The following is a 24239-nucleotide window of genomic DNA, read 5'->3' as shown; positions in this document are numbered from 1 at the left end:
TATTCTTGGTTGTATGCATGGGTCCTTTCTTTTCATCACTTTGAATATTTCCTGCTAATCCCTTCTGGTCTGCAAAGTTTCTGTTGAGAAATCAGCTGAGAGTCTTAGATACCTTGTAGGTATCTAACTGCCTTTCTCTTGCTGCTTTTAAGATTCTCTGTCTTTAACCTTTGGCATTTTAATTATGATATATCTTGTTGTGGGTCTCTTTGGGTTCATCTTGCTTGAGACTCTGCTTCTTGGGCTTGTATGTTTACTTTGTTCTCCAGGTTAAGGAAGTTTTCCATCATTATTTCTTCAAATAGATTTTCAATTCCTTGCTCTCTCTTTTCTCTTTCTGGTACCCCTATAATGTGAATGTTGGTATGCTTGATATTGTCCCAGAGGCCCCTTAAACTATCCTCATTTATTTATTTTCTTTTTGCTGTTCTGGTGTGTGTTTTCTGTTACCTTATCTTCCAAATCACTGATTTAATCCTCTGCTTCATCTAATTCACTGTTGATTCCCTCTAATGTATTCTTCATTTCAGTTATTTTTTAAAATAGACCTTTATTACAAAAGTTTTAGAGAGAAAGAGTAACTGGATATTTAGCTGTAAATATGCATCAATTTTTGGAAACTGAAACTCCTATAAAGGCACTTAAGATTACGACTTTTTTTCCTGGTCATACGCTTTATTTTATTTTTTATTGTTTCAGGTGTACAAAGCAACATAATCGTTAGACATTTATACCCCTCACAAAGTAATAACCACTCCCAATCTACTACCTCTGTGACATTGTATATAGCTGTTAAATTACCGTATTCTTCATTTCTGACTGGTTCTTTATGTTTCTTATTTCTTTGTTGAAGTTCTCACCTCACTGAGATCATTGAGCATCATAACTAGCGTTTTGACTTCCGTTATCTAGTAGATTGCTTGCCTTCATTTTGTTTAGTTCTTTTTCTGGAGTTTTCTCCTGTTCTTTCATGTGGGACATGGTTTTTTGTTTCCTCACTTGGGTGCCTCTCTGTTTATCTTTATGTATTAAGTAGATCTGCTGTGTCTTCCAGTCTTGACAAGGTGACCTTATGTCGTGGGTCTCCTTTGTTCTTCCTCATTGGTCACCTGAACCAGGTGCTCCACGAGTGTCCCTTTTGTGGGTTGTGTGTGCCCTCCTGTTGTAGTTGAACCTTGATTGCTGTTAGCACATCAATGGATGGAATTGACCCTCACTCAGACTTACTGGCCGTGAAGATTGGCCCCAACCACAGTGTTTGAGTTGCTGTGCCGGGGCTAAACCCATGGAGTGGGATTTTCCCCAGCAGATTCTGGTGCTTTGCGAGACCACCCTTTTTGTGTGCCACTTGTGGGGCTAATTGGGTGGTGTGCTGTTGTGGTTTGAAGCAGGCCACCAGGGTTGCAGGTTCTGGGGTCTCTTGTAAGGGGCTCCTGCGAAGGCCAAGGTCAGCTCCTGCGTGTGATTGGCCTAAGGCTACCTGGTAGGAGGTACAAAGCAATCTGTGGTTGGACCTAGAGGTGCATGGAAGAGACCATGCTGTGAACCAAGGCCAGCCGTTACCAGTATTGGGCCTGGGGCCACTCAGCACAAGGACCAGGGCACCTCGAGGCCTCCTGTCACCTGCTGGCTATCCATAAGTCTCAGCTGCTGAAAGAGCCTCGGGTAGTACAGGAGTTGGATGGTTCAGGGTCTCAGGGAGTCACCAGCCTGGGGCCAATGTTTTTCACTGGGTTAATGCAGATTCAGATTTGATGTCAGTTCTGAGCCTGCGCCACTCCACAAAAGTCTCAGAGCACACTGAGACCAGCTGCTGCCTGCCTGGGGCCTGCAGACCCCTGAGAGTTGTCCAAGAAAGACTGAAGTGTGGGCCAACAAAGGCTTCCTGCAGGCCACTGAAACAGGCTCTGGAGGTGAGTGAGTTGGGTGGGGCAGAGTCTCTGGGAGTGACCAAACTGGGTGAGTAATGTTCACCAGGCTAATGCAGATTCAGATTTGGTGCCAGTGCTGAGCCTGGGGCCACTCCTCCAAATGCTCAGAGCACACTGAGGCCAGCTACCCCGCCTTACTGGGACCCACGGACTCCTGAGAGTTCTCTAAGAAAACCTGTAGCACAGGCCAACACCGGCTGCCTGTCAGCTGCAAAAAAACTTCAGGTAGTGTGCAAGTTGGGCGGGGTGGGATCCCAGGAAGTCACTGGGGTGGAGTGAGTGGAGCACACCAGGCCAGTGCAGATTCAGATTTGGCCATGTGTGTGTGGGGGGGCTTCAGCACAGGAAAGATGGCCCCTGACTTCCGGGTACACAGGAGGAGGTTCAACACAGGGACAGTGGCGGCTTTACCTCCATCCCTTCCTCTGGAGCCACACAACTCAGTCTCTTCCTGTATGTCTGTAGCACATTTCAAGATGCTGTTCCTCTGCCAGAGCCCAGGGTGAGTGCCTGGGAGTGAGAGAGTCTGTATTTGGGCTCTTTAAGTCTGGTTTCCTTCTCACCCAGACTGATGGAATCCCCACTGATTTTCACAGCCAGATGTTGTGAGGGTCCCACTTTCTGGCAGTGGTGCTTTGGGTTAGGGAGCCCAGTGAGAGGCTGGGACCCCCTCGCTCTTCAGGATGCACCTCTGCAGCTGAGATATCCCTTCCAATTTTTGACCTACACATATGGTGTGGGGCCAGCCCATTTCCTGTCTCCACCCCTCCTACCAGTCTTAGGGTGGCTTCTTTCTGTTCAGCTAGTCTTTGGATGGTTCTCCAGGTTGATTATTGTTTAGTTTAGTTGTAATTTTAATGTGTTCAGGGGAGGAGACATGCACAGCATTTACCTGTGCTGCCATCTTTACCAGAACCTCCCTCATACTTTCAAATACAGTGATACACAGGTAACAATCTATCCTGTTTCTTAAGCCTTACCTCCAGAAAAAGTGGTAATGTATATTATAACAGAAAATTATATATATAGCATATTCTCCATGACATGATTGGATCCAATATTTACATGAATGACTGCGTGAAGACAATGTTGATAGGAGCAATTATAATAATCACATAATTATTATGAGCGTTGTTTATATGTATCTTGTCAATGCTTACAAGAAACAAATTTTATTTAAAATATATATTTTTCAGTCATAATTGCCATTAATTACAGGTTGTGCCTTAAAATGTATTTTTGTTTAAACACTCCTTGATTTTCATAAGATTTACAAAAGAACAATCACCATTTTCCTTCATAGACTATTATTCAACACATAGTTAATTAACATATGATTACCGTTCACAAATTAAATTCAGTATAAAAAGAACTGTGATTCATTAGTTAATATTTCTCTACTCTGAAGGTTATTTTCTTGGTTGTTAGCTATAGCTCATATACTTATTTAATGCATTACCATTCTTCATTTTCACAATTTCATTCACACATTGTCCTAACAAAGTTATTGATGTTTTCTCTCACATTGATATATTATTTTTGCACTTCAGAAATGTTCTCACCACTGTATTCTTTGTTCTTTTCCATTTTAGAAGAACCACACATTCTTTTTCCTCCTTTGAACATTTCTCTTTCTTTATATTTTGGCCCATGGCCTTTCTGCAGTTCATCAATCCCTGATTTTTACCAAATTATTTTGATTCAAAGATGTTCCTACAGATAGTCAGTTGGAAAAGATATGTATATTATTTATTTATTTTCAATGAGATTATCTTATGATACTTTTATTTTTTTCTGTTTTAAAATATGAATTCATACTCTCTAAAAACAGTGGTATAAAGAAGTATGTAACTTGTTGAGACTAGCTTTTTCTACTTGGCAAAATGCCTTTGAGAGCCACTCAAGTTGTATCAGTAGTTCATTCCTTTTTATTGCTGAATAATATTCCATTGCATGGATGCACCATAGTTTATTTATCCATTCATCTATAGAAGGATATTTGGGTTGTTTGCAGGTGTTGGAAAACATTAATTGAGCTGCTATAAACACTCATGTATAGGTATTTGTGTGAACATAACTTTTTATTTCTCCCAAGAATGAGATTGCTGAGTCATATGGTAAATGTAGGTTTATAAGAAATCACCAAATCATTTTCTATGATGACTGTGCAGTTCTACATTTCCATCAGTAACGTATGAGAGTTTAAGTTGTTTTTCATACTTATAGCACTATAGCTCTTATTAATGTACATATATAACCTTTCTACTCACTTTTGGCTTTGTTTGTTCTTCTTTTTCTAGTTCCTTTTGGTGTATCATTGATGTTGATTAATAACAGCATGTATTTTGTTTGTCTTTTGCTACTAGAATGCAAGGTCTATGTGTGCATGGATATTTGTCTGTTTTGTTCATCACTATATCTCTAACACCTAGAATAGTGCTTGACACATAGTAGATACTCACTATCTGAAGGTGGGACCAACCTTGGAGTATCTTTGTCTCTTTAACTGAGCCCAGGTCTACAAAGAAAACTAATATGATGGTCTATGAGAACTGTCATCCCGTGCTGTCTCATGGTACCTAGTTTTGTGTATAAATGAGTGGGTTATTACTAAGTCCATAGTGGAAAAGATACATAAACTTTTAACCTATGTATTGGAGCTCACTTTGTATGATTCCTATGATATTCGTTTTGGTATCCCCTTGTATGCCTATGGTAGTTTTGAGGTGGTGGAACCCAGTCCATAATTGTTAGTTAAATTGAATTAAATCTAACTAGTTAGACATGCTTACCATCCTGTAGTCAGTTGCTGTTTCCTATTTTCCATTTTCTGCCAGTTCTAGATCAACCAGTCTTCAAGACATGGCAGATATTGTTTTCATTCAGCAGTAAATAATTTTTCAGTGTATATCGTATGCCAGACATTGTTCTAAATACTGTGGATACAGTTGTGAAAAAACAGACTGAGTCTCTATTCTCATAGAGTTTACAGTCAAGTAGGGAAAATAGTCCTTAAACAGACACGTGTGATGGTTAATTGTAGATGTGAACTTGGCTAGGCTATGCTGTATAGTGGTTAGGTCAAACACCAGTCTAAATGTTGTTATGAAAGTTTTATAAAAATGTGATTAAAATGTAACTCAGTACACTTTAAGTTAAGCAGATTTCTCTCATTAGTGTGGGTGGGCCTCATTCAATCAGTTGAAGGCCTTAAGAGAACAAAGACTGCTGTTTCCCCAAGAAGAAATTATGTTCCCTCAAGACTGCAACATAGATGCCTTTTCTGTGTTTTCAGCCTGCAGATTTCAGATTCAAGACTCCAATATAAACTCAACTGAATTTTCAGCCTGCTGGCCTGGGAAACTCTGACTAGTACACTGTGTAATTATTTAGATGTAAACTATGATAAAAACTGTAAATAATATGTCTATAAGTCAGTCTGATCAGGAACCTGATTTAGATCAGCAGTCAGAGAATGCCTCTTTAAAGAAGAAACTTTTAGTGCTCGCTGCTTCGGCAGCACATATACAAATTGGAATGATACAGAGAGGATTAGCATGGTCCCTGTGCAAGGAAGACACAAATTCATGAAGGGTTCAATTTTTTTTTTAATGGTACAAACAGATGAATGAACTTTATTACAAGAATGACAGACTTACCTTATTCTAAAAATGTCATTCCCACACTTACATCACAGGTAGAAAAATGTTATCTCAGCTGCCACCCTTCCTTTCCAAAAAGCCTTCTTTAGGTTCCATTTACAATGTCATCTTTAGTGAATTTCCTAAAGTTCTGTCCTCAGTTGTCTAACACTAGGGCTTGGGAAAGAGGGCAGGTGTCAGTCTCTGTGGGGGACCTTTCCTCTACTTAAGTTTTATTTCTTTTGGTAAAAATTTTAAAAAACCAAGGTCATGTCAGTATTTGAAGTTCAGATAAGACGTTGTGTCTTGGTTTTAAATCATGTAGCGGAGTATAACTCAGCTGGTCTTGCTCGATTTACTTCAGTTGTCTCCCAGAGATGGAGTCATTGTGCCACTGGCTGCCGTCTGGGCCCGCAGAGGTGGGGCTGCCGCTCTCATGCTCATCCCTTTGTCCTTGAGCAGAGAGCAGACCCACAGCTGACACTTCACCTACATATGTTTTATTTGGCTTGTTGGAGTCAAACTGCCTTTGTAATTATGGATATCATACATCTTCTTTGCTCGACAATACACGAGTTTCCAGGGCCGGGCAATGCCCTTACCAATGTGCAATCTAAACGCGTCTTTTCTTTTTAAGTCAGTGATCACAGCTTTCTCCTCTGGATATCTGTCTCTGTACAGCAACTAGTCTGCATTCTCAATTCCTGTCAGGGACAGAAATTCTTATACGTTTCTAACTTCTTATTTTCCTTTGCAGAATACTTGCCATATCCAATGGCGACACCCTGTGCTTTAAATTCTTTAAACCGTCCCAAGTCATCGCGGTACAATTGCTTAATCATCATGGCAGCCCTTTCCTTAACGCCAGGAATGAACTCTTGGAGCTGCCTCACGACGGAGTCCAAATCCACGTCTGGGTCATCTGACACTCCCAAATCTTCCCATAAACACTTCGTCCCAGACTCTTTAGCCGACTCCAAATTGTTTTCTTAATTTGCAGGTTCTAACCTCTGCATCTCGTCCGAACACACCTGGCTTTTCTCCTCTTGTGGCCTGGGTTCTGCACTTTCTTCAATGGAGGTACCACTCACTACCTTCCAGTGAAACCAAGGGCGGGTCCCCGAAGCCCGTGTGGAGCACTGAAAGGTCACCATAAGCCACCAGGGCATTTTCAGCAGAAGACCTGCGCCTCCTTTTCTTTGTTCTGCTGACTTCCTCCCTGCCTTTTACAACCCCTACTTCGCCAGCCACGTGTAATCCATCAGAATTCACCTCTCCAAGACTCTCGGACATAGCCAATGCCTCAACATTCCTGGTTACTTGAGAATTTTATCTTCTTTTTCTTAGACTTCTTTTTATGAGTAGAGCCTGGCAATTGTGTGACTTCACCTCCCAGGCCTCCAGGAAGCAGGGATTCCGGCTGCTGGGACTCCGGCTGGGGCAGGGCAACGTGTACATTGGGGCCTTGCTGCCCAATATCCCAGGATGCCGCTTCTGCTTCCGCTTCCAGCCAACGCTTCTTTTTCTTTTTCTTCCTAACTTTATTATGCAGTTCTGACTCAGTTTTACGTCGATTAGCAACTGAACGCACTGTGTCTGCTTCAGGCTCTTTGGCTGACTTTTGTTCCTTGCTCACATCAACATAAACAACATCGACATCCCTTCTAAAATTCTTTGGCATATTCTCAGTATTTTCGTTGTCCACTGTGATGTACACAACACCTGTTTCGTCCTCTTCCCCCAAAGCACTATTTCTTCTCTTTTCCTTTTTCTGGCTGTAGAAATGGCCTTTTCCATCTCATCACAAGATTTCTGATTTTTTTCTGTGAAGAAATGAGATGCTGGAAATCCTTTCTCTTTTTCCCACTCTTTGTTTTCTCAGACTGTTCACTTGCCAAGAGGGAGTCGCTGAAACTTTCATGAGAATGCCTCCGATGTTTTATACATGCCTCCCTATATACAGAATACTTTCTCTTTTTTTTTCCTTTTTCTTGGGAAAAACTGGATTGTGGATTTCAAGTCTGCTCATTTCTCCTTTCATGTTATTCCTACAGGGAAACTTCCGAAAGGATCCTTGCCTTTCTTCCAATCTGGAAGTCCATATTTTTGAAACTAAAACAAAACAAAACAAAAACAAAACAAAACAAAACAAAAAACTAAATCTGCAAAGTAGCATAATTCCCCCACTCCATCACTACTTTTTGTTTTTATCATCCACGGCACCACCTATGATTTCTCCTTCATATTTCATTGAATTTGAAATTGATGATTAAATATTTATCTTTCCTATGCAAATGTGGCCTTAATGAGGGCAGACACTAAAAAACTATGTTTTCTTTTGTACTGTACTTGCAGTGCCTAGAACTGTATAACGTATGGTAGTTGCTCAATAAATATTTTTCAATAAATGAAAAAAAGCAACTTTTACAAAAATCTGCTAGATGCATAGAAGTTTTACAGGTAAATTTATATAAGCAAAGGAAACCCAAAATGTGAACACCCTGCAACGAAAGAGATTGGTTCATTTATGGTTTCAATGTGTTGAATGAGCAGGTGAGTGGTGTGAAATAAGGCTGCAGAGGCAAGCAGGGGCCAACTATGCAAAACCTTGTAAGTCATGACTGCAACATTCTACTGAAGACAGGAATTTGACCTTGGGAAAGTCACTCAATCTTTCTTTTTGGGGTAATAAAACCTTCCCTATGTAAGAAGTCGGTGAGATTATGAATATAATGGACTTAACCCAGTGCCTCGCACAGAATAAGTGCTCAAGCCATGGATACTCTTATTCTCTTCCCAGTTAAATGCAACTCAGTACACTTGTTCTCCGTGTGGACGTTCTTGATAAGTCTGGAATGCCCTGATATATTTTTTTTCTCTGAAATCCACTTGTGCCAAGAGTCTTTTTGAGGTTCTACTCTTACTGTTTGAAATCTACGTTATCTTCTCCAGCTTATTTGTAAGATATGCTAGGATAGCACTTGTGTCTACCAATTTTCTGTAGGCTCTGCTCCACCATAGTAATTTGGTTAAATGGTTGGTAAGTTGTGTTTCTGATTGCTTTTCTCACGGTGAATGTTTTTCCTTCACAGTATTACTCAGTCTGTTTGGCCACAGACACACTTTTGCAAGAGGGTCACCTGAGGTTAGAGGCTCAGTTAGACACCTGGGAGGTGAGTAAACCCTAATTGACTCATGTAGAGAAAGAAGTCAGAACCCTCTCATTGAGCACAAGGAAACATTTGAATGACCCTTCAGGATATGACACTAGCATTTTGGAGTGTTTGTCATAGTTTTGTAGTTTACACCATAAGACATCATTCAGACTTATTTTTTCTCTTTAAATTTTTGTTCCTTTTCTTACTTTCTCCCAGAAGATGTGATAAAGCTATGCCTATGTTTGCATCTCATTTCTCTATGCTGTCATTTATTGAGTTGTTGCGTATAAATAACAAGGAGGTGTAGTAGGGGCCAATGATTCAGATTTGTTACTGTAAACATTTAATTTGTTAACATAAGCAAACTTTCAAGAAGTCAGCTTTCTGTCTGTCAGTGGAGGAGAAATAATTCTCCTTTCAGACTACTTGTCACTTGCTCATCCCCAGGCTATTTCTGAATGCCAGGACCAAGTCTGAGAAATCCGGAAGTTTTACTGGCTCTCATTCTCAGCTGGGCTAAGAGATACATTTCTATATACCTGATACATTCTTCAGCTATTAGGGGAATTGTCTTTTATGTTAATCACCATATTTCCAATCTTTAATGGCATACTAAAAAGCTTTGAGATAATGTTTCCTCTCTTCCTATCTGCATACGAGGTCAGACAGTCAAGTTTGTGAACTCATCCTAGAAAAAGTGCTACATACCTCATTGCTGAATATCACTACGGTCACCTTTGAAGTACGCCCCTTGGAAGCTATGCACTGACGCCAGTGCCTAGTCCACCCTTCAAAGCAATTTTGGAACTCTTTTTCTGGAATGGCCATTAGAGCTGTAGTCATATTACCCTTGATGTCCTGAATGTCATCAAAATGTCTTCCTTTCAATATCTCCTTTATCTTTGGGTAAAGAAAGAAGTCTTTGGGGGCCAGATCAGGTGACTAGGGAGGGTATTCCAATACAGTTATTTGTTTACTGGCTAAAAACTCCCTCACAGACAGTGCCGTGTGAGCTGGTGCATTGTTGTGATGTAGGAGCCATGAATTGTTGGCGAAAAGTTCAGGTCATCTAACTTTTTCATGCAGCCTTTTCAGCACTTCCAAATAGTAAACTTGGTTGACTGTTTGTCCAGTTGGTACAAATTTATGATGAATAATCCCTCTGATATCAAAAAAGGTTAGCAACATCATTGCAACAAGTTCGCAAACTTAATTGTCAGACCCCGTATAGCAAATATTTCATGCTAAGTCGAACATGGAGTGTGGAAATGGGAAAATCACACAATAGCAAAATTTGAGTTGAAGAATTAGATGCATTTAAATTATTGAAAGGAATGATCTGATTAGCAGCTGTTATCATTAAAGTTGCACTTTTATTTAATATGGCATGTGGTCATAAAAGTCAAGCATCTTTTTTCTTAGAGGCATTTTTATTTGCATTGATTTCTACCTTGAGCAACTCTGAATCCTCAGGGAAGAAACATTTGGCGCTACATATCACCTCGTAAGTCAAGTAGTTTCTGTGTGTTGTATTGGTTGAAGTGATGCGGGATTTTCAGGACAGAATTTTAATCAACATTATTGTGTGATTGTTCTTGTGAGAAAAGGCTAAAAGATTTGGACTATTTGGAATAAGGGCAAACAATTAAATGGGGGAAGAATGACTGGTTAGAGGAACAGGAAAGAAAATGGTGCCTCAAGCTAGCATCTACATTCTGCGTAGTACATTAACATGAGATGGCTTCCACCTTGAGAAAATGAGAATAGTGAGAAGAGAGACATATTGATTAAGAACCATGCAGAGCTCTAATAGCTGTGTTTCTAGACTAGGAATCAGAATTTGATCCCCGAGACCCACCCACTTTCTGGCATGCCTGACTAGAGGCAAGTCACTTATTCTTTTGGAATCTCTGGGAATGATTAACATTTTGAGTATTAAAGGAAATAGTAGGTATGTTAAAACATCTGGCTCAAATCAGAGCAGGAATCTGAAAGCATGTTGGAAGTCACAAAGCCGTATTGCAATCATAACTGTTTCATATAGTTCTTTACTACCTATAAATCACTTTAAGATAATTAATGCCTTCATCTCTAAAACTTCAACTTATTGTCATTATTTTCATGTTTCCTTCCTCCTGGCTATTCTGAAGGAGAATATAAGCAAAGAGTAATTTGGCTGTTATCCCGAATCTCCAGGGCTTCCTTTTTGTTTGTTTGTTTTTCTTTGACAGAGAGATGGAGTTTGTGGTTCTAGCAAAGGAGCAAATTTGGCCACTAACTTATTTGGTCACTAATTTCCATTGTCTCTGCCAATGACAACTTTTATTAAGACAAAACTCACTGGCTTATGCTTGATCTATCTTTAGGGACATTCAGATATTTCTTTCGTAGTGCAGAGAGAGAAGCACTTGGCCTTTTTATATGTCCACTAGCCTACTTGGTACCCTCTGGGCATTTAGTAAATGGGTGTATCATCATCTCCATTTTTATTAGTAAGAATCTTCTGTGTGTCACTATGTATTCTCTTAGGACGTGAATAATCTACAATTCGATATCCTCTTCCTAGAATGACTCTGTTACCCTGCTGCAGCCAAGGTATATTTTATGCCTTATCTGGCCTTTCTAAATCCTCACAGTTTTGCTCACATTTATATTACCAAAATTATTCTCACACTAATATGCTAGCACCATGTCCATATCTAATCCATGACTGAATTGTACCGTTATCGTGAATGTGCTTGGCATCTGCAATTTCTGATATAGTTTAAAAAATATGAATATCGCTTTGCTCCCAATAACAATTTTAGATCTTCTGCAAGGCACATAGCTTTCCTCTATCTGCATGCTAATTATTTAATAAATCCATTTATTGCCTCCTAAAGTAGTTTGCTTAACAGGAACACCATATCCTATTTCCATATAAGGTGCTTATAAAAATAAGATGGAATGGAGTGTTTCCAGAGGAAAATGATTATGGAGTTGAGCTTTTCAAAGCTACAATATTAATTTATAAAATTGTTCTAATGTATTTCAAATGTTAAAATTGTATTGAGAGTGTTCTTGGCTACTGGCTGGAACTTGACATTAATGTCTCATTCATACAACAATTTCATTTCATAAGCTTTTGTTAAGATAGTAATTTATCAGACTTGGGAAGGATACCTTCTTAGGGTTTTCTTCCAATATATTTCTTTTGACTAAGTACTCCTAGATCCAAAAGTGTTCCCTTGATGGCATGCCATTCTATATTTATTAAATAATAATCATTTTTGAAGAAAAATAATCTAGCTTGTCTGATTTGGATCTTAAATACAAAGCTCATAAGAAAATGATTTTATTCTCTGTTGAAGGACCAGCAAACAATCACTTATCAGACCTTTATTGAGTACCCCATTGTTGAAGAGAACATGCTAGGTGCAGGGTTCTATGAGAGACGCAACAAAGTGTGAGCGATGGAGTATTCACACACAAATCTATCTCTGTAGGGATTAGAAGTGACTCATAACAGGGATTCATTTCATCATACCTTAGTACTCCTTGAGTACCATGTTCCAAATCATTTTATTTCTGACACCCCAACCCACTTCTCTATATGTTCTAATCTAATATTTGTCCTTCAACTGCTATATGTTTAAAGTACTGTTACAGAACTTTGCAAACAGCTAATGGACTTTAGTAAAATATTTCTGAGTGATAGAATGGAGTTTAAAACTAGGGCAAGCATCCAATCCAGTACAGGTTTGTAAAGTAGTAGTGTTTTGTACCCAAGTCAGTAATCTGGCTCATCTCTAGCTCTAGAAAGGACTGGGGAGCACCCAAGGGTTTGGCACGTCTTTGGTGGTTGGGTTGGAGATGAGAGTCTTGGGTTGAAGGACAAAATGGTGCATAAAAACTGAGAGATAGGCAGGTGTTGGGAGGGAAAGATGCCTCCCAAAGATGCCCCCTTAGGAAGAGGATAAATTTTTATCAGGTGATTTCAGAGAGATCTAGTCAAACTGATTCATTTACTGACATTCTTAGCATTGAAAATCTAACTAAACTTTGGTCAATCAAAATGGCGGCGTGAGGTGAGCCTCTGTAAATCTCCCCTGGAATTTACAACTGATCAAACAACTATAACTCCACAAAGGACTCCCTGCACAGCAGACAGGCAAGACGAAGAGGCCCACTACTGAATTCACCTAAAGGTGGGCGAATCGCGTGAGCAGGGGAGGAGGGAAGGGAGAAGTGCGGAGACAGAGCCGGACGGGCGGGCGCAGGACGCAGACCTAGCTCAGTGCTCCGAGCTCGCTGCATCCTGGAACTACTGCAGCTGCGGGAGAGGGAAGAACTCGGACTACTAGGGCTCCGTTTATGGCCCAAAGGGCTGAGGGGACAGCATATAACACGGCTGAACCCAACGCTCACGGAAGAGACCTCGGAGAAAAGACTGAGGGAAGAAGGCTGAAAACGGTGGTTTAAGCCCTCACTGCTGAGCCGAGAATGGAAGCCTTAGGCTCTGAGACTAGCCGCCCACTGCCTACCCTCCCAGAGCTCCCCCCGCCCCATCTGCCCGGTGTTAGAAGCGGAACAGCAGAAGTGTCAGATCAAAAGAACAGAATATTTGCTGTTCTGAGAACTGTGGACCGCAGACACAGATTCGCAGCCCAACTAATTCCGGCAAAGGGGAGGGAGCTGTGGAAGCAGGACTGGCTGTGGTGGTGGTGCTCTGGGCCACCTCTCACAACTCACCCCACCCCTGGTCCCACCTATCTGGGCAGATCCCTGCAGGAGTAAACAGAACTGCTGAAACATATGGGCTCTGAATCTGGTGCAGGAAGAGCTTTGGAACTTCAAAAGCTCTCCACATACCCACATGGACACTGCGCCCTGTGACTCAGGCGAACTATTAACAGAGGAGAAGCCCGTCTCCCAGGGAATCCCCCCCATTGTGTGAGAAGATGGAATAATGCAGAGAAAACATAGCACTACCGTGTCAGAGAGAAAAAAGGCTGCAGTCGGAGAGAAAATAAAACATTTTACCAACAAGTACTGGAAAACAAAAGAAAGACTTCTTCCTATCAACCTGTTGCAGAAGCCACTCCTGTAGATGTCTAGGAAGAGAAATAATAAATCAGTAATTGCTATGAATAACCAAGGCAACAAGACAGCTCAGAAAGAAAGTGAAAAGTCTTCAGAAAAGGAACTTAAAGATATGGAAATATGTGACTTAAATGACAGAGAATTCAAGATTGCAGTTCTGAAAAAACTGAACGAAATGCAAGAAAACACAGACAGGCAGTTTAATGAACTCAGAAACACAATCAAAGAACAACATGAGCATTTTACGAAAGAGATTGAAATTTTAAAAAAGAACCAAATAGAATTTCTGGAGATTAAGAACTCAATAGAAGAAATTAAGAATGAAATAGCCAGCTTAGGAAGTAGAGTTGACCAGACAGAGGAAATAATCAGTGACATTGAAGATAGAAACCTGGAAATGACACGGATTGAAGAAGAAAGAGACTTGAGACTTAAAAGAAATGAAAGAACTCTACAAGAACTTTCTGACTCCATCAGAAAGAGCAATATAAGAATAATGGGCATACCAGAAGGAGAAGAAAGAGAGAAGGGAACAGAGAATATATTCAAACAAATTGTTGATGAAAACTTCCCAAACTTGTGGACAGAACTGGATCCTCGAATCCAAGAAGCAAATAGAACACCTAATTACCTCAATCCCAACAGGCCTTCTCCAAGGCACATTGTATTGAAGCTGTCTAAAGTCAAGGACAAAGAAAGAATCCTCAAGGCAGCCAGGGAAAAGAAGACGGTAACACAAAGGAAAGCCCATTAGATTATCATCAGATTTTTCAGCAGAAACTCTACAAACCAGGAGGGAGTGGAACCAAATATTCAAACTATTGAAAGAGAGAAATTATGAGCCAAGAATAATATATCCAGCAAAGATATCCTTTAGATATGAAGGAGGAATAAAGACCTTTCCAGACATACAGAAGCTGAGGGAATTTTCTAATACACGACCTACACTACAAGAAATACTAAAGGAGGCTATTCGACCACCATCAGCAGGGACAGTTTGTGGCAACCAAAACATAAAAAGGGGGAGAGTAAAGGCCTGAACCGGAATATGGGAATGGAGAAAGTAAGCGTGCTGAAGAAAATGGAATAGTCCAAATATCAAGCTTTCTCTTACATAAACTTAAGGGTAACCACTCAAGAAAACTCCAGAACTGAAATATATACTGTAATAAAAGAAGAAACAGAGGGAAACATCATAAAATACCACCACACAGAAATAATAGACAACAACAAAAAGGCAAAGAAACAATGGAGACACAGCCTTACCAGAAAACTAAAGATAGAATGACAGGAAATCCTCACATATCAATAATCACCCTAAATATAAATGGACTGAACTCACCAATAAAAAGGCACAGAGTAGCAGATTGGATCAAAAAACTAAACCCAACCATCTGCTGTCTCCAAGAGACACATCTCAGCTACAAGGACAAGCATAGACTCAAAGTGAAAAGGTGGAAATTGACACTCCAAGCAAATGGTACCCAGAGAAAATCAGGTGTAGCCATAATGATATCAGATGAAACAGACTTCAGGGTGAAAAATGTAACAAGAGACAAAGATGGACACTTCGTAATGGTAAAGGGGCCTATACAACAAGAAGACATAACAGTCATCAATATATATGCCCCCAATCAGGGAGCACCGAAATATACCAAGCAACTACTAAGAGAACTAAAGGCAGAAATGGACCAAAACACAATTATACTAGGGGACTTAAATATATCATTGACAGCTATGGATAGATCATCCAAACAGAAAATAAATAACGAAATAGCAGCCCTAAATGACACGTTAGATGAAATGGATATAATTTACATATATAGAGCACTTCATCCTAAAACATCAGACTATACATTTTTTTCTAGTGTACATGGAACATTCTCAAGGATAGACCATATATTGGGACATAAAATCAGCCTCAGCAAATTTAAGAAGATCGAAATCATACAAAGCATATTCTCTGATCACAAGGTTTTGAAATTGTATATAAACTGCCAAAAGAAAGCAGGAAAAAACACAAATACATGGAGATTAAACAACATACTTTTAAAGAACGACCAGGTCAAAGAAGAAATTAGAGGAGAGATCAAAAGGTACATAGAAACAAATTACAATGAAAATACATCCTACCAAATTTTTAGGGAGGCGGGTGGGAGATGAGGGTAAGAGGGATCAAATATATGGTGATGGAAGAACTGACTCTGGGTGGTGAACACACAATGGGATTTATAGATGATGTAGTACAGAATTGTATACCTGAAATCTATGTAATTTTACTAACAATTGTCACCCCAATAAATTTAAAAAAAAAAAAAAGAAAATCTATACTTTGGAAATCGTGTTTTTTCCCTATTTGTATTTGTATTGATGTCAGTTTAATTTTTATATTTTCATGGTATGTAGTAAAACTCTTTGATAATGCCACCCTGCTCAGCTCTACAAACTGGATTCTTCTCTAAACTTAGATTGGCGTTTTGATGAGGGAGTCTGGAAGTACGTAGTTATGGCAAGAACCAGAATGAGAGATCCTTGTTAGGAAAATAAAACCAGAAGAAAAACGTTAGGGGCTGACAGTAGCGTCAACCTTTTCATTCTGGGAGCTCTCTGGGGCCTCTTGCTTTTAAATTCAGAGACATCTTTGTGCTTGGTTAAAAAGGAAGGCCATCCCTTACTTGTAGTAAGGTGTGTTTGGGCTAGGAGCCCAAGTTATCTCGGTCACAGGTTCCAATCTGTACAGGAAAGCGCAGGCTAGACTTCAAATATGCTTTGGGGCCAAAGTGGGGCAGGGATCTACATGTATTCCATTTACTAATTTATCGTTCATCAAATATTGATTTAGTGCCAGGTACTGTTCTAAGTTCAAGGGATACTAGAAAATGAAACAGGTAGTCCCTGCCCTCATAGACAATAAAAAATAATTTGACTTTGACCTACATATCGTCGTTTGAGAGGGGCTGGCAAAATAGCACCAAGAAGGTGCCCTTGACTAAGAATAGCACCACTAGCCTGCTAGGGTGTCCCAAAGTCCCCCATTATACACTTAGTTCAGCAGACATTTATCAAGTGTCACTACTGTGTCAGGCCCTGTGCTAGGGGATCCAGATGAATAAGAGTCTTGAGAGTTATGAGTAGAGACCCCTATTATAACCCATGTATTATCTGGGATGGAGAATATGTTTACTATTAATTTAGAGCATTTCAATATGAATCAGATGATTAGTCCCTGACTGATGCACTAATCAAATGATATATAAGATAAGGACAAGTCTATTTAATTAGCTGTGTGTATATGGCAGGGGACTGGGGTAAGAGGTAGGAGGGATGATACAATCCTAAAGCAGGGTAGGCTACATATCAAACTCGGAATGGGACATATCTTCTTAGAGTGTTATTTCCACGTACTTCTTTGGCAAGACCCAGTACGAAATGAAAATGCAGAGCGCCTTGTTCAAATAGCAGGAAAAAGTGACATTAAAATTACAAAAATATAAAACCTTCCCTTTAAAAATAGTTTATCCCTTATAAAACATTGTAGGAGTAATAGTGACATGTATAAGAACATAATCTTACACAAAGTAATATTTTGATGTCATAATTTTACATACATAGTAAATAATAATGGTAATACTTTACTAATCTTATATCTTGATGGATCATAATATTTCTGGTTTGTTTATCTGCAAATTCATTTATTATATCTTCAAAATTTATACTTTTAGCAAGTTTATTTTCAATTAATATAATTGAAAGGGTCATCAGTCGCTTTGAGTAAATAGAAGATCACAAATAATTTTGATGATTTTTAATTTTTTGTGGCTGTAAAAATGACTTCAATTTCTCGTGATTATGTAGGTGACTGTAAAGTTTGTTGTTTTTTTTTACAATTAAAAAAATTTTTCAACTACAGTTGACATTCAATATTATATTAGTTTCAGGTCTATAGATTAGAGGTTAGACATTTATGTAATTTACGAAATGATTCCTCTCCTCCCCCCATAACTCGAGTAGCCACCTGGCCTCATACATTGTTATTACAATATTATTAACTATATTTCCTATATTGTACTTTACATCCTCGTGACTATTTTGTAACTGCCAATTTATACTTCTTAATCCCTTCACCTTTTTCGCCCAGTCCCCTGTTCCCCCTCCTATCTGGCAACCATCAAAATGTTTTCTGTATCTATGAGTTTGTTTCTGCTTTGTTTGTTCATTTATTTTGTTTTTTAGATTCCACATATAAGTGAGATCATATGGTATTTGTCTTTCTCTGTCTGACTTAGTTCATTTAGTACAATACCCTCTAGGTCCATCAATGTTTTCACAAATTGTAAGATTGTATCCTTTTTATGGCCAAGTAATATTCTATTGTATATGTGGTGTGATAAAAAAAAATACAGTGAATGCTGCTGCTGAGCGCCATCCAATGGAAAGGCAGGGATCTTCAACAGGGGAAGCAGCACATTGAACCTTAGTAACAGTATGTGACAAGTTTCAACTTGTTTGGTGGAGTCAGTCGGATGTGAGCTACAGTTGAGAGGAGGTGTTTTGTTTTTTTTAATTTATTGGGGTGACAATTGTTAGTAAAATTACATAGATTTCAGGTGTACAATTCTGTATTACATCATCTATAAATCCCACTGTGTGTTAAGGAGGTGTGTTTTAAAGGGTGCCGAAAATCATCTTCCATCATGACAACGCTCTGTGTCACACATCGCTTCTGGTATACCTCAATTTCTGTTAAATAAAAACATTACAGTGTGTCCTCATCCACCTTTTTCACCAAATCTGGCACCGTGTGACTTCTGGCTCTTCCCTAAAGTCAAAATGACCATGAAAGGTAAATGTTTTGAATTAAGTCAGGACATCGAGGCAGCCACGACAGCACAACTAAAGACACAAAAGAGGACTTCCAGAACTGCTTCAGGGAGTGGCAAGAGCGACGGGATAAGTGTGTTCGCAGCGAGGGGTAGTATTTTGAGGGAGATTAATAGTAATGTGTCTTTTACTGTAATAATTTTTTTTTTAAATTTAAACATTCACCGTAATTTTTTTTTACCACATCTTGTATATGTACATCTTCTTTTTCTAGTCATCTATCTGGACACTCAGGTTACTTCCATATCTTGGCTATCACACGTGTTTGGCTATCACCCTTCTTTGTCTCTTGTTATAGCCTTTGTGTTAAAGTCTATTTGTCTGACATAAGTATTATTACACCAGTTTTGTTTTTCATTTCTATTTTCATGAAATATCTTTTTTTAATCCCTTTACTTTCAGTCTGTGTGAGTCTTTCAATCTGAATTGGATTTCTTGTAGGCAACATATGTATGGGTCTTGTTTTCTTCTCCAATCAGCCACCCTATGTCTTTTGATTGTAGCATTTAATCTATTTCCATTTAAGTAATTATTGGTAAGTGTGTAGTTATTGCTATTTGATTGTTCATATTTATGATATATATTTTTCCTTCTCCTTCTTAAACAAGTCCTTTTAACATTTCTTGTAACACTGGTTTGGTAGTGCTGAACTCCTTTAGGTTTTTCTTGTCTGGGAAACTCTTTATCTGTCCTTTCATTCTAAATGATAGCTGTGCTCGGTAGATTAATCTTTGTTATAGGTCCTTGATTTTCATCACTTTGAATATTTTGTGCCAATCCCTTCTGGCCTGCAAAGTTTCTGTTGAGAAATCAGCTAACAGTCTTATGGGAACTCCCCTGTAGGTAACTAACTGCCTTTCTCTTGCTACTTTTAAGATTCTCTTTGGGGGCGGCCGGTTGACTCAGTTGGTTAGAGCGCAGTGCTCATAACACCAAGGGTGCCGGTTCGATTCCCACATGGGCCAGTGAACTGCGCCCTCCACAACTAGATTGAAAACAATGACTTGACTTGGAGCTGATGGGTCCTGGAAAAACACACTGTTCCCCAATATTCCTCAATAAAAATTAACCTTTCTCTTTAACCTTTGGCATTTTAATTATGATGTGTTTTAGTGTGGGCCTGTTTGGGTTCATTTTGTTTGGGACTCTGTGCTTCCTGGACTTGTATGTCTGTTTTTTTCGCCAGGTTATGGAAGTTTTCTGTCACTATTTCTTCAAATGGTTTTTCAATCCCTTGCTCAAACTATCCTCTTTTTTTAAAATTCTTTTTCCTTTTTTTTTTTTTTGGTTCCAATTAGGTGTTTTATGTTACCTTGTCTTCCAAATTGTTGATTCAGTCCTGTGCTTCAGATAATCTGCTGTTGATTCCATTTAATATATTCTTCATTTCAATTATTGTATTCTTCATTTCTGACTGGTTGCTTTTTATGGTTTCTATCTCCTTGCGTAAGTTCTTACTGAATTCAGGTATTCTTCCCCTAAGTTCATTGAGCATCCTTATAACCAGTGTTTTGAACTCTGCATCTGGTAGATTGCCTGTCTCCATTTTGTTGAGTTCTTTCTCTGGAGTTTTGTACTGTTCTTTCATTTGGGATATGATTCTTTGCCTCCTGATTTTGGCTGCCACCATGTGTTTGTTTCTATGTATTACGTAGATCTGCTTTGTCTCCTAGCAGGATGGACTTATGCAGTAGGTGTCCTGTGGGGCTCAGTGGTGCAGTCTCCCTGGTCACCTGAGCCAGGTTCTCCAGGTGTGTCCCTTGTGTGGGCCTTTCTTTTGTAGTTGAGCCTTGACTGCTGCATGTCAGTTGTGAGATTGACCCTCAGGCTGACTGGCTGTGACTCCAGTAGTTGAGCTTTTGTGTGGGGGCTGACCTCACAGAGTGGGATTCACTTTAGTGGGGCTCTGGTGCCTGCCAAGTCCACCCTTTGAGGTGTGTCATTTGTGGAGCTAATCAAGTGGTGCCTTGTTGTGGTCTGAAGCTGGCCACCAGGTGTGTTGGTTCTGGGGCCTCTGGAGCATTTGGGAGGGGTGCAGGGCCAAGTCAGCCACTGCCTGTACCCTGCTTGGGGCTACCTGGTAGGAGCTACCAAGTGATCTGCCTTTGATACCTGCTTGTGCTGCATTTGGAATTCCATGTGAGAGGCTATGCTGTGAACCAAGGCCAGGTGCCACTAGTGCTGGAGGCTGCTTAGCAAGAGGTACGGGGCATGTGGTGGCCAGCCACTGCTTGTTTGGGGTTTGTGGACCTTTGAGAGATTTAATAAAGTCCACAGTGTGTGCAAGGCCAGCTGCTTGTGAGGAACAGCCTCTGAGAAAGGTTTAGGCTAGTGTGAGGGTTGGGTGGGGAAGAGTGTGAGGGAATTTCCAGGGTGGGGAAGTGGTGTTAGCTAAGTTGATTGAGACTCAGATATGGTGCCTGCCTGTGCATGCCGGCTGGGTAGGGGGGGGGCTCAACAAAGGAACAATGGCACCTGCTAGCACTTCTGTCTGGGAGAAAGCTGCCCACCCAGCTCTCACCCTGAAGCTAGACAATTCAGTTCCTCTCCATATGTCCCGGGTGATTTTCAAGCTGCTGTCCCTTCAGTGGAGCTTAGGGTGAGTGGTTAAGGAAAATGAGTCAATGTGCCAGACCTTTAAAAGGATGCCTGGGTCTACAGTGGCCCTCCGTCCCAATGGGATGGAATCCCTGCTGATTTTCACAGCCAGGTGTGCGGACTCCTCTCCCTGGCACTGGTGCTCTGGGCTGGGGAACCTGGTGTGGGGCTGGGATCCATTGTTCCTCAGGGGGGACCCCTACAGTCGAGATATCCCTCTCATTTTTTTTTAAATACACATATTTACAGTGTTGATGAACTGCAGTTGCATATCAACTCCCACACATAAAGAAAAAAATGGTATTTAACATTACTAATACTTTTCTTCTTCCATTCCTGGTCTTGAGTATCAGGTAGAAAGGGAAGAGAGAGACTTCAACTTGAAACCAAAGTGTAAAGACAAAAATTTTGAAAAGAAAAAGGAAAGAATTACTATTGTTGATTGCTTGGGCTGTGTCTAAAAGGTGATATTCTGAATAGCGTAAGGCACTTCACGCAAATAAGCAATAAGCTCTTCAGCTTAAAAAACAGATGAGTCATCAGGGAGAATTTGAAATGCACTCAAGACTCAGCTGTTGGAGAATTTTGAAATCATAGACAAGCTTGTGTGTTCATTAAGATTCTTCTCTTTTTAAGGTTTCTCCCTTTCTGTTCTTTCTCCTCCTTCCTTGTCCCCCTTCCCTAGAAAACATTTTTTAAAAATAGCAGTTAGTGCAACTAATGTTCAGTCAGCACACAGTGCAAACAAGTGGAACAAAATAGGTAAATTCCTTCTTTTCAGCTTTTTTCTCTTTACCAGTTAAAAAAAGAAAAAATGTCTGAGCTCTTTTAAGTCTTCATAGTTTCAAAATAAAAAAATGAAAAACCCACAAAGAGAAGACATTCCCCCCTCCCCCAAAAAAGCAATGTGTCACAAATCCAAAAGAACCTTCTGTAGTTTGTCAAAGCATGCTTGTTAACATTTCTCATTTTCTACAGGCTCACTGTGGTATTCTGCCACATATAGGCTGTTGTCAGTGTTACTTGGGATAGGTTTAATTTCTGTTCCCAGCTTTTCCTCAATACTTTTCAGGTTGAAGTGTTCATCATATGTGACCAAGTTGATGACTAAGCCAAGATGACCAAAGCGACTTGATATTCCAATATGATGGAGATAAGTGTCTGCCAGCTTTGGAAAGTCAAAGTTTATTACCATTACCACATTCACAGCTTGTATATCAATACCTCGGGTGAACAAATCAGTGCAAACAAGATTGTGGCATAAGCCATTTTGGAAATCATGAAATACACGATTTTGATGTTCCTACCTCATTTTAGTGTGGATATAGAAGCAAGAATAACCCAGTTGAAAAATCTTCTTGGCTAGCAATTAAATTTACTGAGAGGAGCTACAGAAAATGATGGACTGGTTTATCTGAAACCTGGATAAAAGTGTGTTGAGGCAGTGTACTTTTTGGCACTCAGTTACATATACGTAGTACTGGGTTACCCCCTTCAAAGTTAGTTCCTCCAGCAGGTTGATCTCATAGGGTTTGTGCAAATGGGAATCCATGAACTTCTGTACACTAAGAGGGAAAGTAGAATACAGAGGGTGCCAAAAAAATGTATACACATTTTAAGAAAGGAAAACTGTATTAAAATTGTAAGACTCAGTATATACCGATAACAAAAGATGAATACAAGTCACGTGTGACTTCTGCAATTACAAGAGTTGCTCAAAGTGGTTACCATCAGCGTCCAGACACTTCTGATTACAGCGAACTACTGCTTGAGCAACGTTGACCAGCGTGTCCACTTGTATACATTCTTTTTGGCACCCCCGGTATAATAAAGTCTGTGTTTAGTAGTGTGAGAATAATATCCACCATTATCTGCACAAAATCCTGTGACAGCAATTATCTGCCTCATCTAATATTATCATCTGGACATGATCAGCCTTTGCAACTCCTTTCTTGATAAGATCCATAGCCACTCCCAGGGGTAGCTATCACCACATGTACTGTGTCATCAAACCTCCTTATGTCATCCCGTAAATTGGTTCTTCCTGTGGTTGCCATCACTTTGGCCCCTCATGTGTTTGCTGACCTGGATGCAAATTTGACTGACCTGTAGAGTAAGTTCTCTAGTGGGAACAATGACCATTGCTTGTATATTGTCCTTTTTCAGGTCTCACCATTCACGTAAGGGAATGAGGTAGGTGCCACTCTTACCTGTTCCAATTTTTTGCTCTAGCTAAAATATCCCTACCCGATAAAGCGATGGGAATGCTCTCCTCCTGAGAAATGCCCAGCCCGTTTCAAAAATTCCCATCAGTAACTCCCATTTCAAACAATAATCTTCAAGCTCATTTCCTTTTGTGGCAGTCACATGTGAAGTTTTGCTTCACAGATCCTTTGGAGGGAGTTTTAAAGTCTTTTTCTAGTCAGCACCAGGTTCAGTAGTGGTGGTCGTACTCTGTGCTTGCTGCTGAGTGCCATTACTGATTGTGCTGGTGTTTTTCACTTGGTTCATCAGCTGCTGTGTCTGTGTGCACCCCCTTCTGGGACTCCACTGGGCTTCGCAGGGCCTCTCAGCTGGCCATTTTGACTGGATAGACCCATTATAACAGGGTTCTGTGTTCTGGCTGTGCTCATTGTAAAGATGTCTCTTTCAAACTTCAAAACTTTTGCAAGTCGGTAGAGAAACTAGTAACAGTTTTAGGCTCTCCAAAACGAAGAGATAAATATAAGTCTTGCTCAGTATTGAGTCCTTTATTGCAATGCAGGCAAACACCTGTAAGTCTCTGAATGGTAAGCCACAGTAACTTGTTCTCATGCACCAAATCAACTTTTTATTTTTTTAAAAGATCTCCAACAAGGTTGAGTTATACATCTCAGTTCATTCACTTCAGTTTCTGCTGCTGCCCACTGTCTAGCGCCCCTGAAGTCGCTGCCCGGGCTGAGCTAACT

The 24239-nt window shown here is 40.0% G+C and overlaps 3 pseudogenes; 1 reads left to right on the top strand and 2 right to left on the bottom strand.

The window, feature by feature from the left end:
* The first annotated feature begins 5438 nt into the window (after positions 1-5438).
* Positions 5439-5538, top strand: LOC117030258 (uncharacterized; annotated as a pseudogene).
* Positions 5539-6061: 523 nt separating this feature from the next.
* On the bottom strand, positions 6062-7613 carry LOC117032761 (transcription termination factor 1-like; annotated as a pseudogene).
* A 14633-nt stretch (positions 7614-22246) lies between these two features.
* LOC117032693 (probable ATP-dependent RNA helicase DDX6) lies at positions 22247-23924 on the bottom strand (annotated as a pseudogene).
* Positions 23925-24239: the final 315 nt, after the last annotated feature.

This window comes from Rhinolophus ferrumequinum, chromosome X (genome assembly GCF_004115265.2).
Source record: "Rhinolophus ferrumequinum isolate MPI-CBG mRhiFer1 chromosome X, mRhiFer1_v1.p, whole genome shotgun sequence".
Taxonomy (NCBI): domain Eukaryota; kingdom Metazoa; phylum Chordata; class Mammalia; order Chiroptera; family Rhinolophidae; genus Rhinolophus; species Rhinolophus ferrumequinum.
This window is presented reverse-complemented; position numbering and strand designations above follow the sequence as displayed.